Source organism: Penaeus monodon, chromosome 12 (assembly GCF_015228065.2).
Source record: "Penaeus monodon isolate SGIC_2016 chromosome 12, NSTDA_Pmon_1, whole genome shotgun sequence".
Classification (NCBI taxonomy): Eukaryota; Metazoa; Arthropoda; class Malacostraca; order Decapoda; family Penaeidae; genus Penaeus; species Penaeus monodon.
Genome location: NC_051397.1, coordinates 29417697 through 29442651, shown reverse-complemented (window position 1 = coordinate 29442651; position 24955 = coordinate 29417697). Strand labels below are relative to the sequence as shown.

The following is a 24955-nucleotide window of genomic DNA, read 5'->3' as shown; positions in this document are numbered from 1 at the left end:
GGGAGGGGGGGGCATGGCCGCAATCCACCCTTCGCTAACAGCCACGAGGATACCTCGAGGCGAGTCCTCCAGGCAGGTCCAGCGGCCCCTCTCTAATTCCTCGCGACAGGTCTCGTCGAGCTGCCCCCAAGCCATGATTCCTAGGTCTCCCACAGTCTCCCCCACCCAGGGTTGTCCTCGCAGAGAGACAACCTGATGGGGCAGGGTCGTCCACAGGGAAACCAGCTAGGTGGGGATATAGCCTGAGTTGGCGATCCCGGATTATGCAGTAACAGGTCCCATGCCAGACTCACAGTGTAACCGCCGTTGGACACGCGTCCTGCCAACTGTACTCCATGATCCCTGCGAAGGGACTTGTTACAAAAGGCATCAAGGCGAGACTCCAAGACACTGGAAAAGCGTCCAGGTTTCGCTTCCATAGAGCAAAACTGGCAGTTATCAAGGCCTTGAAAGACCGCAGCTTGGTCTTCTGCATAGGTACCGACATCTCTCCAAACGCTTCTTGTGATCGAGTTCATGGCTCCTGTTGCCAGACCAATCCGTCTACTGACTTCCTGGTCTGACAGCCCAGAGATATGGACTACGCTACCAAGGTATGTTAAAACTTTCTGTGACTTCAACGTCCTTTGGCCGCAAGCATGGATCGACTGAACGGGTTCCCCTAACAGGCCCCCAAAGTCCTGAATCTTGGTCTTGGTCCAGGAGACCTCTAAGCCTAGGGGCTTCGCCTCATTGCCCAAATGCATCAAGAGCCGCCACAAGTGCCTCCAGGGACTCAGATAGGATAGCAACCATCGTCGGCAAAAGTCAAGGTCTGAGACTTAATATTGCCTAGTATTGCTCCAAAACTGAAATTTGGCTAGTAGCTCTACCCATTATCCAATCCATACAGGTGTTGAAAAGGTTGGGTGCAAGGACGCAGCTTGCCTCACCCCAGAAATTTAAAAGGGAGAAGTTCGAACATACCCCCACCACACTTTACAGCACTTTCAGTGTATATATATATATATATATATATATATTATTATATTTATATATATAATATATATATATATATATTATATATATAATGTAAAATATATATTATAATATATATATATAGTATAAATAATATATATATATATATAATTATGCACACACACACAACACACACCACACACTACACACACTCACACAAGATATATATTATTTTATATATATATATATAAATATAATATATATATTATATATAAAAATATTTTATATATATACACACACACACACACACACACACACACCACAAAACACATACACACCACACACACACACACACATATATATATATATATAAAGTTCATATACATAGACATATAAAATATATATAAAATATATTATTACTATAATTATATATATATATATATATATATTATAACATATACAAAACATGTATAACACACAAATACACACAACACACCAACACACACACAAACACACACAACACACACACACATATATATATATATATATATATTATATATATTTTATAAAATATATTATGTATATTTTTGTATATATATTTTATATGTATATTTTTAATGTATATCTATATATATATCTATAATATATTATATATATATATATAATATATATATATATAATATTTAAAATATATAATATATTTTATTTATTTATTATACACTAGTTATCATTAATAAATATTCATTTTTATAGTCATTAACATTTCGTCATTATTTTTTTATTTTTTTCATTATCATTGTTATTATATTTATACATTACAAACATTACAAATATAATAATATTATTTATATTATTAGCATTATTATTTTGAAACATAATCATTATTATTGATATTATTAAATTTTTATCGGGTATCATTTAATAATATTAATTGTTATTATTATTACTGGTATTTTTGTCATAATCATCCATTATTACTATTTATTAATTTTTTAATTATTAAATTTTTCATTAAATTTTTATTTTATATAATTAAAAATAATAATATAATATTTTATAAAAATAATAATAAATGATAATAATAATTTATAATAATAATTAATAATTCATAATTCATAATAATAACAAATAATAAATAATAACAATAATAATAATAATAATAATAATAATAATAATAATTTTCATAAATTTTTATATTATTATTATCATTATTATTATTACTATTAGTATTTATTATTATTTTATTTTTACTATTAGTATCATTATCATTATTACTTTTCTATTATTACTATTATTATCAATTATTAATTTTATTATTGTCTTATCATTACTAATAATAATAATAATATGATGTTGATGATGATAATATGATAATATAATTTAAAATTAAAACAAAAATAATAATAATAATTATTATCATTACTGTTATCATTATCACCTTCCACCCTCTTATATTTTCTTTTTATTATTAAGAAACCCTTTTATTATAATTATTACTATTTAAATTTTACAATTGCTATTGGTGTTATTATCAATCATCATCAGTATTATTATTATTATTATTATTTATTATTATTTTTATTGTTATAATTTTTTATTATTATATTATTATTATTATTATTACTATTATCATTATTATTATTAAATTTTTATTATCATTATTAATTATTTTATTATTTTATTGATTACTTTACTATTTTTTCATTGTTTATTTTTAATAATAATATAATAATAATAATAATAATAATTTAAAAATAATAATAAAATTTAAATTAAATTTTCATTATTATTATTATTATTATTGTTATCATTATTATTATTACAATTACTATTACTATTATTATTATAATTATTATTATTATTATTATTGTTATTATTAATTTATTATCATATTATTATTATTATTATTATTTTATTATTATTATTATTCTATTTTTTACTATTTTATTACTTATAATAATAATAAATCATAATAATAATTATTATTATTTTCATTATTAATTTAATCCCTCATGATTATCATTTTCAATTATTATTACAAATACATTATTACTATCATTTCTGTTATTGCTTTTTTTTTTTATTTTTTTTATTTATTAATATTTATTAATATTATCATATTTTTATTATTGTGATTATTATCAATTTTATTATTATTATTGTTTATTAAAATTTTTTATCATTATTATTATTAAATTTTATTATTATTATTATTATTATTATTATTATCATTTTTATTATTATTGTTATATAATGATAATAATAATAAGAATAACAGTTATTATTATTATTGTTTTAACTTCTTCTCTTTTTATATATTTTTCATTTTTTATTATTAAATTGTCATCATGTTTTTATAATATTATAAAAAGATTATTAGTAGCATTAACCTTTTAAAATTTTTATCATCATCATCATTATTATTTATTTTTCATTATTACTATTATTGTTGTTCATATCATTATCATTATTATTATTATTATTATTATTATTATCATTATTTTTATTATTATTTATTATTATCATATAATAATTATTATCATTATTATCAATTAAATTATTCATTATTATAATTATTATTATTAGTATTGTTATTTTTATTATCATTATTATTATTATTTATTATTATTATTAATATTTTTATTATCAAAATTATAATTATGCAACATTATCATTATTATTGTTATCATCATTTTTTTATTCCTTATTATTATCACTATTATTAATATCAATATCATCATCATTATTACTGTTATTATCATTTTTCATTATAATAAAATAATAATCATAATTTATTATTATTATTATATATTTATTATTTTATTATTATTTTATCATATTATTATTATTATTATTATTTATTTTTTATTATTACATTATTGATACCATTATTATTATCAGTTTTTTTCTGTATTATTATTAATAAAATCCTTATAATTATTATTATTACTATTATCATCATCATTATTAGCATCATCATTATTATTATTGTTATAATTTATTATTATCTTATATTATTAATATAAGTATCATATTCATCATCATTATCATTATTATGTTACCGTCATAATCAATTTCATTTTTATTATCACTGTTATTAATATTATTGTCATTATCATTATATTGTCTATCAGTAACATTCCTATTCTTATCTTATTCTTATTCTTATTATGTTGTTTTTATTTTCATTATCATTATTATTATTATTATTATTATTATTATTATTATTATTATTATCTTATTATTTTTATCATTGGATATTATCATTACTATTTTTTATTAACTGATTAATTTATTATTATCATTATTGTTGTTAATTATTATAACAACAATTGTTATTACTGTTATTGATATTATTCTTATTGTTCTTATTATGATTGATATTATTATTATGATTATCATTGTTATTATATTGTCTTATTATTATTATATTATCATCTCTGTTATTATTACTGTTATTATCATTAATAAAAATATTAACAATAATAATAATAATAATAATAATAATAACAAAAATAATAATGCTATTATTATTATCATTATTATTATTATCATTATTATCAATATTATCATTATTATTATTATTATTATTATTATTATTATTATTATTACTATTATTATTATCATAATTATTATTATCATTGTTATCTTCATTACTCTTATTATTGATATTGTTGTCATTAGTACTGTTATCATTATTATTGTTATCATCATCATCATCATCATCATTATCATTATTATTATTATTATTATTATTATTATTATATATTTTTTTAATTATTGCAATTATTATTAATATTATTGTTCTCATTATTCTTAGTATTATTATTATTTAATTATTAGTATTGTCTTTACTATTTTTACCGTTATTGCCATTATAATCATCATTATTGTCATTATGTTTCTTTTTATAAAAATATATTATCATTTTTATTGTTGTTGTTGTTATTATTGTTACTATTATTGCTATCAATATTATTATTATTATTATTATTATTATTATTATTATCATTATTATTTTCAGTGTTCTTCTTCTTCTTCTTCTTCTTATTATTATTATTATTATTATTATTAGAATTATTATTTATTAATATTATTACTATTTTATTATTATTATAGTTATTAATTTATTATTATATTATGTATTATTACTCACTATTAATTATCATATTATTATTTTATTGCGTCATTATTATTATTGATATTATCCATCGATCATATCATTAATCTTTTATTAAGATTATCATCATTATCATTAATTATCATAATAAACTATGTTAATCATTATTAATCATTGTTCTCATTAGTTATTTTGAAATATCAATACGCCAATCACGATCATGATCCTGATCATGTATATGGAATCATCATTATTATGACTAATTTATTATTCTTCTTATTATTCTTATTATAATTCATAGCATTAATTATTTATGAATTATTCCATTGTTGTGGTAATTATATTAATATTACTAATCAAATATTAGTTAGTATCAAAAGATTTATATTATATAAGTGGTTAATTAAATAAATATAACTATTATTTCCATATTGTTCATTATGTCTGATATTATTATCAATCATACATATCATTATATCATTTTATTATTTATTTATATTATCATTTATTATATATAAATTATTATTATTATGTTAGTATCATTATGTATTCATTACATATTATCTTATGTATATATTATTTTGATTATCACATCATCATTATTATTCTCTTTATATAATATATATATAGATATATATTATATTAAATATCTATTTTTATATTATATATATAGATATATATATTTATATGTATAATATATAGTATCTAGTATCTATCTTCTATCTATAATATATATTGCCTTAATATATATTATTATATATATATATATATATATTATATATATATAATATATATATATTCATGATATACTATAGCCGATATCTATAGTCATTATTATTGTTTTATTCATCGCTTACCATTGTTATTATGATGTATCATCCTATTATTGGTTATTATTACTATTTATCATTGTCAATAATGCATAAATAGATAGATAGATAAATAAATAGGTAGATCCGGATAGATAGATAGATAGATAGAGAGAAAAGGCGGGAAAATCTTTTCTTACCTGTTATTAGTGGTGTGTGTTTATATCGATGCAAAGGTCGTTTTCCAACCATTTAGAAAACTAAAAATATACCAACAACAGATAATTTATAACAGGATTTTACCATGACAATTTCCCTCTTCACACGTAATCCTAAAGATTCTTGAGTTACTTCAGATGTTCGATAATACCTTACATAGTACAGAAACTTCTTTCAAACTCTAAGATAATAACAATTAAAGATGAAATGATGTATGAAAAAAAATGACGAGAATAATACTGATGATAATAATACGTGATGAGGAATAGTAATAATGATAATTAATATAAATAACACGAAAGTTTCCATGGATTTCAAAATAATGTCCCGGGTTTGGAGACAGTGCCATTGTTGAACATTAGATTTAGAAGGCGATAATAATAAAAAATAATTGTTTAAAGTTCTAATCTGAGTGATACTAGTTAATAACTCCCACTCTCTCTTTCCTTTTCTCTCTTTTGAATATCTTTATATCAGTCACTCCCCTCCCCTACTTTCCCCTCCTTTTCTCCTCTGTCTGCATCTGATTCTAATTATATCTCTCATCTCCCCTTTCTCTCTTTCAATCTCTCTCTAATGACTCAAGAGACGACCCGACTCGACTCTTTAGCCCTACCGTCAACGTCCTTTTCTCTCTTTCTCCTCTGCATCTCTATCTCTGCATCTCTCTCTCTCTCTCTCTCTCCTCCTACTCACACTCTCTCAACTGCGCCGAGACCACACTCAGGGACTCCTCTCTCTATCCGAATCTAGGTTCTCCTTAAACCATGCTTAAGTTCATTCACTTAGCCCACTTCATTACTTTCTTCTCTATTTTTCCTCCTTCATTCTTCAAGTCTCTCTCTCTCTCTACTGTGTCATCTAAGTTCTCTAACTTACTTCCCTCTCCCTTTAATCCTCCCTATACTCGCTCTCTTTCTTCTCTCACTACTCTCTACTCTGCTGCACCCCACCCTCTCCCCTCCTCCTCGATCTCTACCTCCGTGCCCCTCTATATCCTGGTTAGCCTGATATGTATACAAACTAAGCGACGAACAAAATACCCCCTCTCGTCCCTAGCTCACTTCTATGCAATTCCCTGTTCTCATCCTGAAGGTGTACCTCATTCTGTATCCCATTTCTCCCCTCCCCTCCACCCCAAACCACGGCGCCACTGTGCGAAGGACCGAACGAGCGCGACCTTGTTCCTTTATCGTCTCCCGTCAGGTCGGCCTCCTCCACCGGAAAAGTGCATCGCCATGAGAAATGAAGGGGTGTTAGCTTCAAAGACTAGCTGGGACACCTCATGACATTCAATGCAAACCACAATTGCTGCCTTAAATTCAAGGTGCGGGGAAACACATACGCAACAACACACAGCAGCGACACACACACACACACACAACACCACAGCACATACACACACACACACACACACCAACACACACACTCACACACACAAACACAACACACTAAAATACATATATATATATATATATATATATAAAAATATATATAATTATATATCTATATATATTCTTTCTTTTTACGGTAGGTTCATGTTGAGACGCCGTGGTCACAGCATGATAATTTAATGTGTTTTCATGTTGTGAATGATCTTGGGATTGAGTAAAGGGTAGGGTCCCCTGTTCCGTTTCCACGGAGAGGTGGCCCAGCTCCAACGTTGGTGGTTTATCTGTTTTGTTTTTTTTTTTTTGTCTTTTTATTTTTATGGTACAATCGATGCTCTATATATCTATTACGGCTTTGGGACACATGCCACTGACTTGGGCTGGCCGTGGGCACCCAGCGGCTAGGTAGCAGTCGAGGTGCGAATGTTCCTCTGGCACATAGGGAACAAAAACGACGCGCGTCGGTGATTGCGCGTCGTGATAGTCCGACAGCTGCTAACCATTCGGCCAGTCGCGGACTTACATATATAGGATATCATATGTTATACAGATAACATATGTGGTGTGGTAGTGTGTGAGTGATGTGTGTGTTGGTGTTAATGTGTGATGTGCGTTATGTGGTGGTGATTGTGTGAAATTAACTTGTTATTAGTGTGTTGTGTGTGTCCTCAATAGTATAAATATATACGTATACTAGCTATATATATATATAATATATATATAATATATTCTAATATATACAATATATGTGCTATATATAGTATAATTATGTTCAATATATCTTAGTACTATATAATGAATATATAAATATATATATATATACCTTAATATAGTATATATATATATATCCATCCACACTCATAAAAGAGTCCGCCAATAGGTGCCAAATCGGAGGTGCGAACGCCGACGGAGGACGCGCATGGCCGCGATATCTCACCCTCCCCCCCGCGAACAGCCAAGAGGAAGTACCTCAAGAGGCGAGTCAGGACAAGGAAGCAGCGTCCACGGCCCATCTTCTAATTTCCTCGCCGGGACAGCGTCTCGTCGAGTTCATTGCCCCAGAGCCTATGAGATAATCCCATCAGGTCCTATCGTCCTAAGGTCTCCTCCACCCAGGGTTGGTCCCATTCGACAGAGAGACAACTATGATGGGGAGGGTCGTCAACATAGCGAAGAAACGAGCTAGGGTGGGCATTACTAGCCTTGAGTTGGACACTGACTCTCCGAGATTATGCAAGGTCACCACACGACTAACCATTGCCAGGACTCAGACAGTGTAACCGCCGTGGGACACGCGGGTCCTGCAACGGTCTCCTATGAGTGAACCCCGAGGAAGCACGAAGGGACATCCACTTATTATGTGTAACAGAAACGACATCAAGGTGCAGAGACTTCCAAGACAAGGGGAATAGCGTGACCAGGTGTTCGGCTCCATAGATGCTAATAACTGGCACAGGTTATTTCTTTCTGTTTTATCAAGGCCTTGAAAGACCACGCCTAGCTTTGGTCTTTGCATCCAGGTCGACCGAATATCAATCACAAACCGCCCTGAATGCTTGTGGTATCGAGTCTGCATCGGCTATAACTGTTGCGTCCAGACCCTAATCGCTCTTACTGACTCTGCGTCATGACAGCACGAACACCGCTATACTGGACTACGTACCCACGGGTATGTACAACTTTCGTGTGCACTTCAATACGTCCTCGCGCGCAAGCATTGGACTCGACCTGTAACGCGGGTTCCCCTACAGGCCCCCTCAAAGTCCCTGAATCTCCAGGTCTTGGTCCTGGAACGACCTTCTGTTAAGCCTAGGGGCTTTTCGCCTCATGCCTAAAATGCATCATGAGAGCCGCCATCAATGCTGCCTCCAGGCGACTCAGAATAGTATGATAGCCAATAAGCCATGTCGGCAATACAGGCAACCGGTTCCTCGAGACCTTTAATATTTGCCTAGTATGCTACACACAATGAGACTCTTGGGTAGTGCTCTACCCATTACTCAATCCATACAGGTGTTAGAACAAGGCTATGAGTGCAAGGACGCAGCTGCCTCACCCCAGAACTAACAGGGAAGAAGTTCGAACGATACCAACGCCCCACCCAACCCAATCCCCCCCCCACTTTACAGCACTTTCGTGTATTATCCATAGTATATATATAGATTAAGATATTATATATAGTATTATTATGTAGATAATAGATATATATATATATATACGTATAATATAGGTATAGATATATATATATATATTAGGATATATATAGATAGTATGGCAGAGGATAGATATAATATATGCACACACAGCACTACAACACACACACACCACCCACACACACACACACAGACACACACACACACAACATATATTTATATATATTACAACACACACACACACACACACAACTAACACCAGATATAATATATATATAGACGCAGATAGATATATAGAGAATAGAGATAGAAAAACTATAGATAGATCCTAGATATACACACAAACACACAACACACACACACACACACACATACACACCACACACACACACACACATAGATATATATATAGACAGTCTATACATATACAGTAGTATAGATAGATATGATATATGAGATCATAGTACTAATATATATATAGATACGTGGACATACTAACTATTATACAATGTAATATATGACATGTAGGACACACACATACAACACACATGCACACACAAAACACACACACACACAACACACACACAAACATATGATGAGACTACTATTATGATGAGATATAATAGATTATATAGACAATACGATAGGGAGCTATATGTATATATTATATATATGTATATATATGTATCTAATATCTAGCATATATATATATATAAATATATTTGAATATATATATATATTATCGATATAATATATATATATATATACGGAGTTTATTTTCTATAGATACACCACAGTTATCATTACTAATATCATTCTTTATAGTCATTAACATTTCCGTCATTATTATTGTTATTTTTCATATCATTGTTATTATATTTCGATCATTTACAAACATTACAAATATCAATAATATTATTTATATTATAGGCATTATTATTATGACATGAACATGCATTATTATTGATCATTATTATTGTTATCACGGTATCAATTACTAATATTGTGTATTATTTTTAATGGTCCATACTGTTCATAATCGATCATTATTACTATCTGCTATTATAATTATTATTAGTCATATTATTATGTATATAATAATATTAATAATAATAATATTTTACTAAACAATAATGATACTGATAAATAATAAGTTTTATAATAATAATACTAAGATTGATAATAATAATAATAGTAATAATAATAACTATATAAGATAATAATAATTAATAATATATAAGAATAATAATTATATTCATTATTCATTATCATTATTATTATTAAATATTAGTATCATATATATTATTATTATTTACTATTAGTAATCAATATCAAATATTACTACATTATTACTATGGTTATCATTATATTAAATTTTAGTATTATCTGTCATTATAAGTATAAGTAATAATAATAATAATGATGATGTTGATGTGATAATAGTGATAATAAGAATAATAATAAAAAAGAGCTAAGTAATAATAATTAATATCATTAATGTTATCATTATCACCCATCCCCTCTTATTTTTTCTTTTATTATTAAGATACCTTTTAATTATAATGATTACTATCTAATTTTAACATTGCTATGGTGTTATATCATCACATCCAGTATTAATTCTTATTAGTATTATTATTATTATGATTATGTTATTCATATTATTATTACTATTATTCTTAGATTATTTATTACTAATTATCATTAATTATTATATTATTAAATTCTTATTATATTATTATTAAATTATACTATTACCGCATATTACATGTTCATTGTATTTTATAATAATAATAATAATAATAAGAAGTAATAAATAATAATAATAATAATAATAATAATAATTATCATTATTATTATATTAATTATTGTTTACATTATACTATACAAATTACTATTACTATTATATTAATATTATTATTTATTATTATTATTGTTATTATTATTTATTATCATTATTTATTATTTATTATTATATTATTATTATTATTTATTAACTATTATTTTTACTGTATACTATTACTATATAATAGATAATATAATAATAATTATTATATTTTCTTCATTATTATCATAATCATGATTATCATTATAATTATTATTACAATACCAATTACTGATCATTCTGTTACTGATATTATATTTTTATTTTTTATTCCTGATTAATAATATTAATATATCCAATATTTTTATTATTGTGATTATTAATCATTTTATAGATTATTATTGCTATTATTTATTCATTCGATTATTAATATTAGTAGTATTATTATTACTTATTATTTACTTATATTCAATTATATTATTGTTATAATTATTATTATATCATTATTATAATGATCAATATTATTATTAATATTATTATCATTACATTATTGTGCATTATTATGTATTATTGATTATAATAATAATATAATAATAATAATAATAACAGTTTATTTGTTATTGTTATTACCTCTTCTCTTTTTATATATTTCCATTTTTTATATTGAAAATGTATCAGTGTTATTATTAATATTATAATGATTATTAGATAGCATTAACATAATATTGTTATTCATCATCAGCATTATTATTGGTATTATCATATTACTATTATTATCATTATTAATTATTATATTAATTATTATTATTATTATCCATTATTAGTATTATTATATTATTATCAGATATAATTGTATTATCATTATTATCAATTATTAATATCATTATTATAATTATAATAATTAGGTATTGTTATTTTGATTATTCATTCTCCATATTATGTAATAATTATGATATTATAATTCTAATAAAATTATTATTATTATCATTTCTTATTAGTATATTATATCATCATTATTATATTATCTTATTATTATTATATTATTATTATTAATATAGATTATTAGCATAACTATAATTATCAAAATTGTGATCCTTATTATTGGTATCATCATTTAGTATTCCTTACATTATCACTATATTATAATATCAATATCATCATCATTATTACTGTGTTATGATCATTATTCATTAAAATAATAATAATAAATAATCCTAATAGTATTATTATTATATTAATATTGTTATTATTTTATTATTATATTATCAATATTCATTATTATTATTATGTATTAATTATTATTATATTATTATCATATTGATACCATTATTATTATCATTTTTTTCTGTTTTATTATTAATAAAATTCTTAATCATTATTATTATTACTTTATCACCATCATTATTATAGCATCCGTCCATTATTTTATTGTTATAAATTTATCATATCATTTATTATTAATATAAGTATCATATTCATGCATCATTATCACTGATAGTGTTACCACGCATAAATCAATTCATTTTTATATACTGTTATTAATATTAGTGTCACTATCATTATATTAGATCGACAGTAACATTCCTATTCTTTGAGAATCTTATTCGTATTCTTATTAGAACGCACGTCTGTTTTTATTTTCATTATATTATTAATTATTATTATTATTATTATATTATTATTATTATTATTCACTTATTCACTGCATTATTATCATGGATATTGTCATTACTATTGTTTAGTAACTGATGTTAAATTTATTTATCATCATATATTGTTGTCTTATTATAACAACAATTGTATTACTGTTATGATATGAGCTTATGTGTTATTAGGATGATATTATTATTATGAATTAGCATTCTATTATATTGTCTTATTATTAATTAGTATTATCATCCATCATTATCACATTTATTATAGTATTGTTATCATTATCATTATTATGAATATCATGATCGTTGACACCTATACTACTACTATTGACTATTATTAGTATTATTATTATTATTATTATTCATTATTATTGTTATTATGTAATTGTTGTGTATTATCAATGATCTCAGTATTATTTAGTTGATTATTATTATTATTATTTAAGTATATTATTTTATCATTATTATGATTATTATTAGTATTATTATATTATTGTTATATATATTATTATTTTGTAAAACAAAAATATTACCATTATAATAAATTATAATTGCACTACTATTATGTATTAACTTATGATTATGTATTATCATTATATTATTATTATCCATTCTGTTATTATTATGTTATTTATCATAATAAAAATATAACAATAATGAAAATAATAAGAATAATGAATACAGAGAATAATAATGATATTATTATTATCATTATTATGGATTATCAATTATTATCAATATATATCAATCTATATATGTATTATTATTTTATTATTATTATTATATATTACTCTATCTATTACATCAATATTATTATCACATTGATTTCATTACTCTTATTATGATATGAGGTGTCCTTAGTACTGTTATCAATATATTATTGTTATCATCATCATCATAATCATCATTCGAATTATTATTATTATATATATTATTATTATATAATTTTTTCTAATATTGCAATTATTTATTAATATTATTGTTCTCATTGTTATTCTTAGTTATTATATTTATTTAATTATTAAGTATGGGTCTTACTTATTTTACCGTTATGCCATTATAATCATCATTATTGTTATTATGTTTACTTTTATAAAAATATATTATCATTTATTGTGTGTGTTATTATAGTTACTACTATTGCTATCAATATTATTATTATTATTATTATTATTATTATTATTATCATTATGACTATGATTATTATTGTTGATTTGTTAAATTATATTTATATGATTATTATTGTTATTTATTGTTATTATCATTATTGTTATTAAAATTATTATTGTTATCATCATTTTTATTTTCAGTGTTCTTCTTCTTCTTATTATTATTCTATCATTATTATTATTATTATTAGAATTATTATTATTAATATTATTTCATAATCATTATATTTTTCTTCATAATTATGTTTTTGTTTTGGTTGTCCTTTATTTAATTTGTTTTTTTTTCTCACTGTTATTGTTATATTGTTATTATGATATATCATATTATTGGTTGTTGATACTATGATCATGGCTAATGATGATAATATCAAGTAATGTAAAATAATGCTAAGCCTAATAATAATAATATAATAATAATAATAATGAATAATAATAAATAAATAATAATAAAATAATATATTAAAGTGTATACACATAACTACAATTATTATTACTAATATTTATTACAACTAATTTAGTATCATGAATCCTTATATTATGTATAAGTATTACGATGTTTATGATTATGTCTTTGATTATTATTGTTGTTAAATTTTATATACTGTTATTATTATTGTTCCTTATTGTTTATGGTTATTAGTATTGGATATTATTATCTGATTCATCATATTGTTGTCATTTATCATTATCGGTTATAACAATTTTATAATATCGTTAATCATCATTATCATTACTTTTATGATTGTGTGTTCGTAATTGTTATTGATCATCATTACCCTTGTTACAAATTCAGTAATTATCATTATTACTTTTTCATTAGTATATTATCATTACTTTTAATATTAGTATTATCATTATGTTTCATTAGTTATTTCATTTTACCTTTATTGGTAGTATTATTATCATTAGTATTTTAATTATATTTTATAATTGTAACTACTCACTAACTCAGTTTTCATTGTCGGAAAACCATAAAATTACATCTTTTCTTGTAGTCGTAATATTAGAGTATTTGTTGTGGTAGAGATAGTTTGGAGTAATAACTAGTGTCCAGAAACACTAGTCGGTCCGTACTTCGTAAAACGCGGCTTGCTATATCCATAGTAACAGGAATACAAATCGCGAATTGATGGAATTTTTTATAAATATTAAAAAGAACATTATGAATAAAACGAAACAATGAACAAGAAAAAAACGTTCTCTTATCATAAACATGTAATCTATTTTCTTCTACTTAACAGAAAAGAAAAAGCCGAGAAATTGTTACGGTCCAAAAGTGATAAGAAAGTCATCACAGTCCGGCACCCGATTTCTCGCCTCCTGTCCGCCCTACCGTACAGCTCGGAGGAGGCGAAATTGATCACGCCCAATACCCGTTATGTAAATTCCGAAGGATTCGGGTACGTGTTCGATGGGTTTGTTATGGCATGACTGGGTTGATATATACGGTATGCCTCATTTATTCAAAGATGCACTAAGCTCACTCAAATAGTGTATACACGTGTAAGAGTATATATATATATAATTATCTATATAATATAAATATATAGATAGATATCTATAATCTAATACCATATATATACACACACACACACACACACACACACACACACACACACACAAACAGAACGCCAACGCACACACACATGCACACGCCAAACGCACACGATACGCAAACGCACATGCACCACGCACACGCACACGCACACGCACACGACACACACACGCACACGCACACACACAGAGCACACACGAGGGAGCTTCAAAAAGTTTGTGGAAAGTAATTCCATAACTAAAAATCATATGGAAGGATTTTGATTTCAGTGCACCGAACATTCTTGTACAAAGCGGATTATAACGTATTCAAACATGAACCCTTAAATGAGGTGATAATGCGTCACCGCCAGTTGGAAATAGGCCCGATTCAAGCAACATGGAATCCACTGAAATGAGAAAAAGTTGGGGAGAAAAAGCAGATCACTGACGCTCGGGAAACAAGTTTAGGTGACAAGCCCCAAAGAAATCAACATCTACAAATGCATTAGGTCAGTCAGAAGGTGAATGAAACGGAATTGAAGGAGGGACCATCAATGCAGGTTGTGAGGAAAAAATTGATGCGTGTGATATGACTGAAAGGAGAGGATGAATAACCACTGAATCAGCAAGCAGACACACTCAACATCTCTGTGGGTTCGGCAAACAGTACTTTGATGGAAAATTTAGTGCTAATCAAGCGTTTCAGCTCGATTGGCCTCTAGGCTGTTGCGACCAGATCGAGCAGCAAACAAGAGTAGATCTTTCAATGGAAATTTTCGAGCAAGTGGATGAGGATTCTGAGTTTTCTGCGCGAATTGCTGACAGAGGATAAAAAGGCTCTACCAGAATGATCCTGAGAACAAAATTCATTCAAAGCAGTGGCTGCCTAGGGATCGAAGTGGACCAGTCCCCCCCCCCCCGTGCGAAAAATCTGAGCTTTCAAGAGGCAAGTTGCTGGTTGACTTCCTGAGAGCAAGAAAACAATTACATATTGCTGATATGAAGTTTGAGAAAAATGTCAAAAAAATCTCACAGAAACAAGTCCTGGAAGCATCTCTTCCACCACACAATACCACCTCTCATGGCGCTCGGCAGACAAAAGCTGTGCTACGTGAATTCGATGGGAAATAGTCTGACATCCCCTACAGCGTCCATATTTAGCCCCATTACACTTCTTTGTGTTTTCCAAATTTAAAGAAATAATGAAAGATACCAATTTCATGGTTGAAGATTAAAAAAGTGACTCTCTGACATGCCCGGTTCAGATCCACCATGACTTCCTACTGGCGGCGAGGCGTTATTACTGCATTTAAGGTCATGTTGCAACACTTACTAAACGACAGGTATACAAAAATTTCAGGACTGCATTTGAAATCAAAATCCTTCGATGGTTTTTAGTTATGAACTTTTTCCACGGACCTTGTTTGAAGCCCGTTCTTATATATATATGATTTCATATAATATAATACACGAATCTATATATATATAGATATATATATAGTTAAAGTTTTATATATATAATATATATATATCTCGGCTAATATAGATAATATACATACCAATATCATCATCAATAACGGTCTGCTCATGTTTGAGCAGGCCGTGGGACGGAGTAGTATATACATATACATGTGTGTATATATAACATATACAAACAGATAAATTCGTATTTATTTAATCATTTTTTAATTTAATTTTTAAAACTTTAAATTTATAATATATATATAACTCATATATATATATATACTTATATATAAATATATATGTATCGATGTATATATATTCATTACATATATAGCTATTATATATATAAATTATATAAATATATATTATATACTAATAGATATATATATATATATGATATAGACATAATGATATAGTAAATACGCCCCACACCCCCCCATCATAATATACATGTGTGTGTGTGTGGTAGGATATATGTTGACTGTATGTATATATAGCCATCTATATATATATGATAATATAGTATAGTCTAAATATATCTATAGATATATATATATATACACCCATAATATTATATATCATATTATATATATAGTTACACACTCACACACACACACACCACACAAACAACAAACACACACAACACCACACACACACACCACACACACACAACACACGACACACACGTGTGTGGGGTGTGTGTAAGTAAATAGGCATGTATATATGTAAGTATGCACAAATGTACGTACGGTAGATTTTAAGCCAAAAATAAACCAAGAATAGCACACTTAAAAAAAGGAAAAGTTAGGACAAAGGGCCAAGAATAGGAAATAGAAGTATCAGAAGAAACAAGAAAAACAAGCACTGTAAGAGGTCGCTCCAGGATCGCTTCGTCCGCTCCTCGTGAAGCACTTCGCGCACGCGCGTGGCCGAGGCAAGCCGGTCTCCGTTGTCCCTTCCTCAGCTTACATGAAGTTCTTTGTCTTCCAGGTGCGTAAGGAAACTTGCCCTTCGCCCTTTGCTGTCTTAACGCACAAGCAGGCTTCTTCCGCCATTTGTCTGATCTTATTTGTTTGCGTTCACTCTTTCTGTTTGGTGTTTTTGTCTTTCTGGTTCATCTAAGGAAATGCGCGACATTCCGATGATATACGTAAAGGTAGGAATAGCAGATGCAATAACTAAACGTTTTCTTCAGTCTTAAATTAGCAGAAATATACATCTCCTGCGGGAAAATTTGCTTTTACTCATATGCAAGACAAGCAATTAAGAAGGCAACAAAAAGCATGATACCGAAAATATATCGGAATTCTTTTGATGTAGGGAAAGACCGATCTTATGTGTACACACCCACCCCCACCCACCCACCGCACACACACACACACACACACACACACACACACACACACACACACAACACACACACACCGAACACAACACACACACACACCACACACAGATATACATTATGTGTGTGTGATTTGTGGTGTGTGGGTGTGTGTGGTGTGTGTGTGTCATGTGTGTGTGTGTTGTCAGATATATATATATATATATATTATATATCTATACATTATATAACTAGGAGATATATAAATAATAGGCATAAACACAAGCACAAATACACACATTTCCATAACACGAGAACTGCGCACGAGCTTGGATGCCACCCCCCCCCCCGTCTGCCTTCCATTTGTTCGGCTTTAGTAACAGATTGCTCTTTCGTTTCACATCACTAGTCAATGGCCATAACATACGTCATTACAATCTGAGCAAACATATCCACTTCCTGCTCATTCATCTTGTAGATATAATTGTAGCAGCATCTGTCCTCTTCCACTTGAAGATTGTGGTAGAGAAACAATACAGTATCTTTGATTTATTATTACGAAAGATGCTCGACTTCGCTGACCCGAAATTGTTCTAAATGATCTTTTGAGAAAAACAATTTTTTTTTTTTTTTTTTTTTTTTTTTTTTTTGTTTTTCCTTTTTTTTTTTTTTTTTTTTTTTTTTTTTTTTTTTTTTTCCACTTTTTTTTCTTGAGAAGTCTATGATCGAGTTCGTTACGAGCGATGTAACGTTCATAGGGAGGAAAAACACCCGAAATATCACCACTTATTGGTGATGTGTTGTTGGGAGTGAATTAGACGGAACCTACCGAACTTGCTAAGACCCCCCCCCCACACAGGACAGCGGGAAAAGGGTCAACGAGATACTATTTCAGCTTCCCCCCCCCTGACCACAGGAAGCGGAAAAAGGGTCAACGAGCTACTATTCCCCTCCCCCCCTACCACAGGACAGCGGGAAAAGGGTCAACGAGCTAATATTTCCCCCTCCCCCCCCTACCACAGGACAGCGGGAAAAGGGTCAACGAGCACTGGCGGCCCTTACTCCTGGAACTGCCAGGCCCCTCATGCGGCGGCGTCCTACGACTACATCGTCAAAATGGAGACCTTCGACGACGACCTCCGCTCCATCGCCAACGCCACGGGCATCAGGGAGTTGAGTGCGAACATCCGGCAGAACCCGAGTCCGGTCCGCGAGAAGGGAGCCGAGGATTTCAGCAAATACTTCGAGGATTTCCCCGACCACCTGCTGAGGGACGTTTACAGAATCTATGGCTACGATTTCATGCTTTTCGGTTACGAAATTCCAAGTTTTTTGTCGAAGGTTGTGGATGCTTAAATATAGATAGATAGATAGATAGATAGATAAAGAGAGAGAGAGAGAGAGAGAGAGAGAGAGAGAGAGAGAGAGAGAGAGAGAGCGAGAGTGAGAGAGAGAGAAGAGAGAGACGCTTTGACAAACAGCCAAGGGGGCAGACGCGCGGGGTTGGAAGTTAAAGAAAGAAGGAAAAAGATGAAGAAGGATTAAATATATATATTTTCTTTAGTTTCATTTGCTTCTTTCTTTTTTCTTTTATGTTTGCTTTCTATGTATTTATTATTACTATGTTTTCTTCATTGACGTATTTTAAATAAAAAAAAACTTGGTGACATCAATGTTCATTGTTGTGTTATCACTGTTAATGAGAATTTTGTTATAATTTTGATTAAATATAACCTTTCGGTAATGTCATTATTGTGATTACAATTATAATTGTTACTGATATTGCTGTTGTTGCTATTATCTTTTGCTGTTATTAATGTTGTTATCATAATTATTACTATTTTCATGTTATAATTGATTATTAAAAATCATCATATAGAAAGCGTATCTCCTTCTATCGTATATTATTATTACTATTAATATTTTTGAGTATATTATTATCATTTATGGTGTAATAATACAAGTTTACATTATCGTTAATTACTATTATCTTTGTTAATTATAATATAATTTTCCGAATTTTGTTATTCTTACCATTTTTGTTATTATTTATCTGTAGTAGTCTTATCAATAATAGTAATGATAATATGATAATTGAATCAATGATGATAATAATATAATTTATACTATTACTACTACTACTATAATTATTATCATTTATTATGATCATTATTATTTATATTATTATCATTATTATTATTATTATTATTATTATATCTTGTAGCTAATCATATATAGTATAATAATGATAATTATTATTATTGAAATTATTATTGTTACTATTTGATTGTCATTATCATTATTATCATGATTATTTTATGTCATTATTGTTATTATTATTATTATTGTTATTATTATTATTATTATTATTATTACTATTATTATTATCATTGTAATTATACTTACACTATTACTTTATTTTTTTTGTTTTTTTTATTAAAAATGACCACCAACTAATAGTTAATCAATAATAATAATAGCAACAATAATAATAATAAAAAAAAATAATGATGATGATGCTGATAATAATAATAATAATAATAATAATAATAATAAATAATAATGATTTTAATAATAATAGTAGTAATGATAATAAAATAATGATAAATTATAATACTAATTATTTACTATTATCCTTATCATTATCATAAATTGTTTATATTATCATATCATCATTATTTAATTATTACTAGTATTGTTATGTATTATATATATTATTATCATTTTATTATTATTATTATTATTATCCTTATTACTTTTGAGTATGATAGATTATTATTATTGTTGTATCTTATTATTTATCAGTATTATTTTATTATTTAAGTATTATACTAAGACTACTACTACTACCACCACTAAAATGTAGTAATAATAATAATAATAATAATAATAATAATAGCAACAATAATAGAAAATTCTAAAAAAAATAATGAATGATAATGCTAAATAATAATACTAATAATAATAATAATAATTAATATAATAAAATAGTAATAATAATAATAACAATGAGTAATGATAATAATAGTAGTAATTGATAATCAATAATAATGAAATAATAATAATAATATTATCTCATTATCATTATTCAGTATATAATCCTGTTATTATAGTATGGCTATAATTATTATTATTACTCTTATTGTTTATTTATTATTATTATTATTGTTATTATTATTATATTATTATTATGAGTATATATCATACATTTTACTATTATTAATTACTAACACATGCTACTATAATTATTGTATTATCAAAAGAATAGTCGATATCATTATTATTATTACTCCTCCTCTCCTCCTCCACTCTATTACTATACTCGACTTGTTGTTATTGCGTTTCATGTATCAGTCTCATATAATATATAATCATATAGGGTAGTGTTATTATCATTATCTGTTATCAATGTTAGATATTATGGGTTCATCGTTATTAGTATTGTAATATATTACTATTTAAATTTTTTTTCTAATAATAATAATAATATATATACATAATAATCAATAATAATAATATCATAATCAAGAATAATTAAATGATGCTGATGATGATGATAATAAATAAGAATAATACTCGACAATAATTAACAACAATAATACATGTATAATAATAATAATGATAATAATAATGATAATCCATAATAATAATCATAATTGATAATTATTATTATTGTATATATTATTACTATTTAATGCTATTAGTATTATCATTATCTCAGTAATATTATTATCATAATTATATATTATCATCTTTATCGTTATACAGGTGATTCTTGTTACTAATTTCATTATGCACCTCATGATGTATAGTCATTCCTGGTAGTCATATATAATCTTTATCGTATCATCATTAATTAATCATCTTATCATTGTGTTATTAATTATTTTCCCCATCATTATACTTATTTTTTTACAAATACGTTGTAATACCATCAGTTTGTTATCACATCAATATCCTTATCATTATCATTATTACTATTGTTCGTATTCTGATGATATCTACTATTATTATTAATTATATGATGATTATTATATTATTATTATTATATCATTCTTATCATATATTCAAGTATTACATTATCATTATCAGGTTCATTATGAATATCATCATTTATTATCATCAGTATCATTATTGTTCATATATTATTATTACTATCGGCCTTATTCCTATCATAATATCATCTTTGATTTCAAGTGAAAGTGTAGGTCCTGGATTTGACTGGTTTAGCCTCTCAATGTAATATTGTTACATCATTAAATAATTATAACATGCATATGTGATGCATAAGATATCGATTTCGCTCTGACGAGCTATTGAATGTCCATTGTTGTTATGTTCTAGTTCATTCCTTTCAGTGGTATCATTTTCAGCATTTCATATTTACTTAATTAGGATTGATTTCACTTATGTACTTTCTTGTGTTAGTGTTAGAATTACCTGGAACAGTCGACTGTCTGATTTGCTGAGAATTAATGAAAAGGACATAAAAATAAGGATAAGTTTTGTTTTTTGTCAATACACTTACAAATTTCACGTACAACCAATCATGTACGCACACAACACCACACACACACAACCCCACACACAATACACACACAAACAACACACATGGGGACACCACAACCACACACACACACACACAACACACACACACACAACACACACACTACACAACACACTCACACATATTCATGCAGTGTTCATTTAGTGTAAACTGATCCGACACGAAACAATCATTATATCATTTAATAATGATTATAGTCGTCTGATTGCTTGGCACTGCATGTAATAGATGTGAATAATGACAAAATAAAAATGGGCTCACAGGCTGGCAATAGATGGCGTTCGGCGTTAAGGGAACTGGACGGATTCATCGGCTCAGGCTTCGTCTGATTTTGATTATTTGGAACTCCTTACAATTTACTTGCTGGAACTTGCAAGCTATATATTCAAAGCCACAAAACACACTCACACACAAGACCTGTATGTTTACGAGTATGGAAGAGTTACATTTAACACGAGTCATGATAGTCTGAATGCCAATGGTTAGCAAGTAACTATATAACACGGCTAAAATAACATGAGTGTAGACATGAGGTTGAAATATGAGTTACAAGACTAATCATATGCATATGCCCTACTAATATGCTACAAATTTTGTGGTATGAGTTACATTTGATAAAATCACACGAGAGAAAAATCAAATAGAGTCGTAAAGATTCGACACTTGATTAGAGAACCCTGCTAGCTGTGCACACACGCACTCCACTACTCTATCTGACGGTTATATAAAACTATCGACCTATCTGCCTATATATCATTGTCACAGGTATCTATTCTATTATCTGATATATAACATATACATTAGTCATAGCGTACATACATGCATAGCATACATACAGACACACATACATACATACATACATACATACAACAGGCATATATATCTAGTATATTATATATAAGATATAGATATATATATATATAAATATATATATAGTACTATATAATATATATATTAGATAATATATACTATTAGTATATATATATATATATATAGAGATACATATTTATACACAAACCAGACACACATCACACACACACACACACACATCATACACACATACACGCAAGTGCTCGCAAGTGTTAGCGCGCCAAACCGCGTTGATAGGAAGAGCATCCAATTCGAGCAAAGGTGGTACGTGGTCAAATAACCTCTCAATAGTGAACTGGAGAGAGGCCTATGTTCTGCAGTGGATAAATGGTTGCTGAATAAAACGTATATGGATACATATATATATTAGACCTATATATGTATATATGATATAGTTATATATAGTATATATATATAGTATATATCCTAGTATAGAGAGAGAGAGAGAGAGAGAGAGAGGAGAAACTATATGTATAGGCTGTATGTATATCATATATACATATGTAGCATATATACACACAGATGGTGTACATAATTGCACACCACACACACACACAACACACACACACACACAACACACCACACACACACACACACACAGACACAACATACACAGACACACACGCACACCGACACACACACAACAAAAAATATATGTATAAATATAGATGGACCATATATATACTAATAGATAGTATATATATATAATGATTTATATTATAATACTAATAATATCTATATCATAGTAATTAAAGTACTATATATACTGAACACCAAACACACAAGACACATGACACACAACACACCACACACAGACAGACACACACACACATATGTAAGTATATAACATATATATAGATATACATAATTAATAGCTATATATACTATAATATCAT

General features: G+C 27.4%; 1 pseudogene; it reads left to right on the top strand.

Annotated features, from left to right (window-relative positions):
* The window catches only part of LOC119579380, a 78566-nt pseudogene that overhangs the window by 26400 nt on the left and 27211 nt on the right, over positions 1 to 24955 (top strand).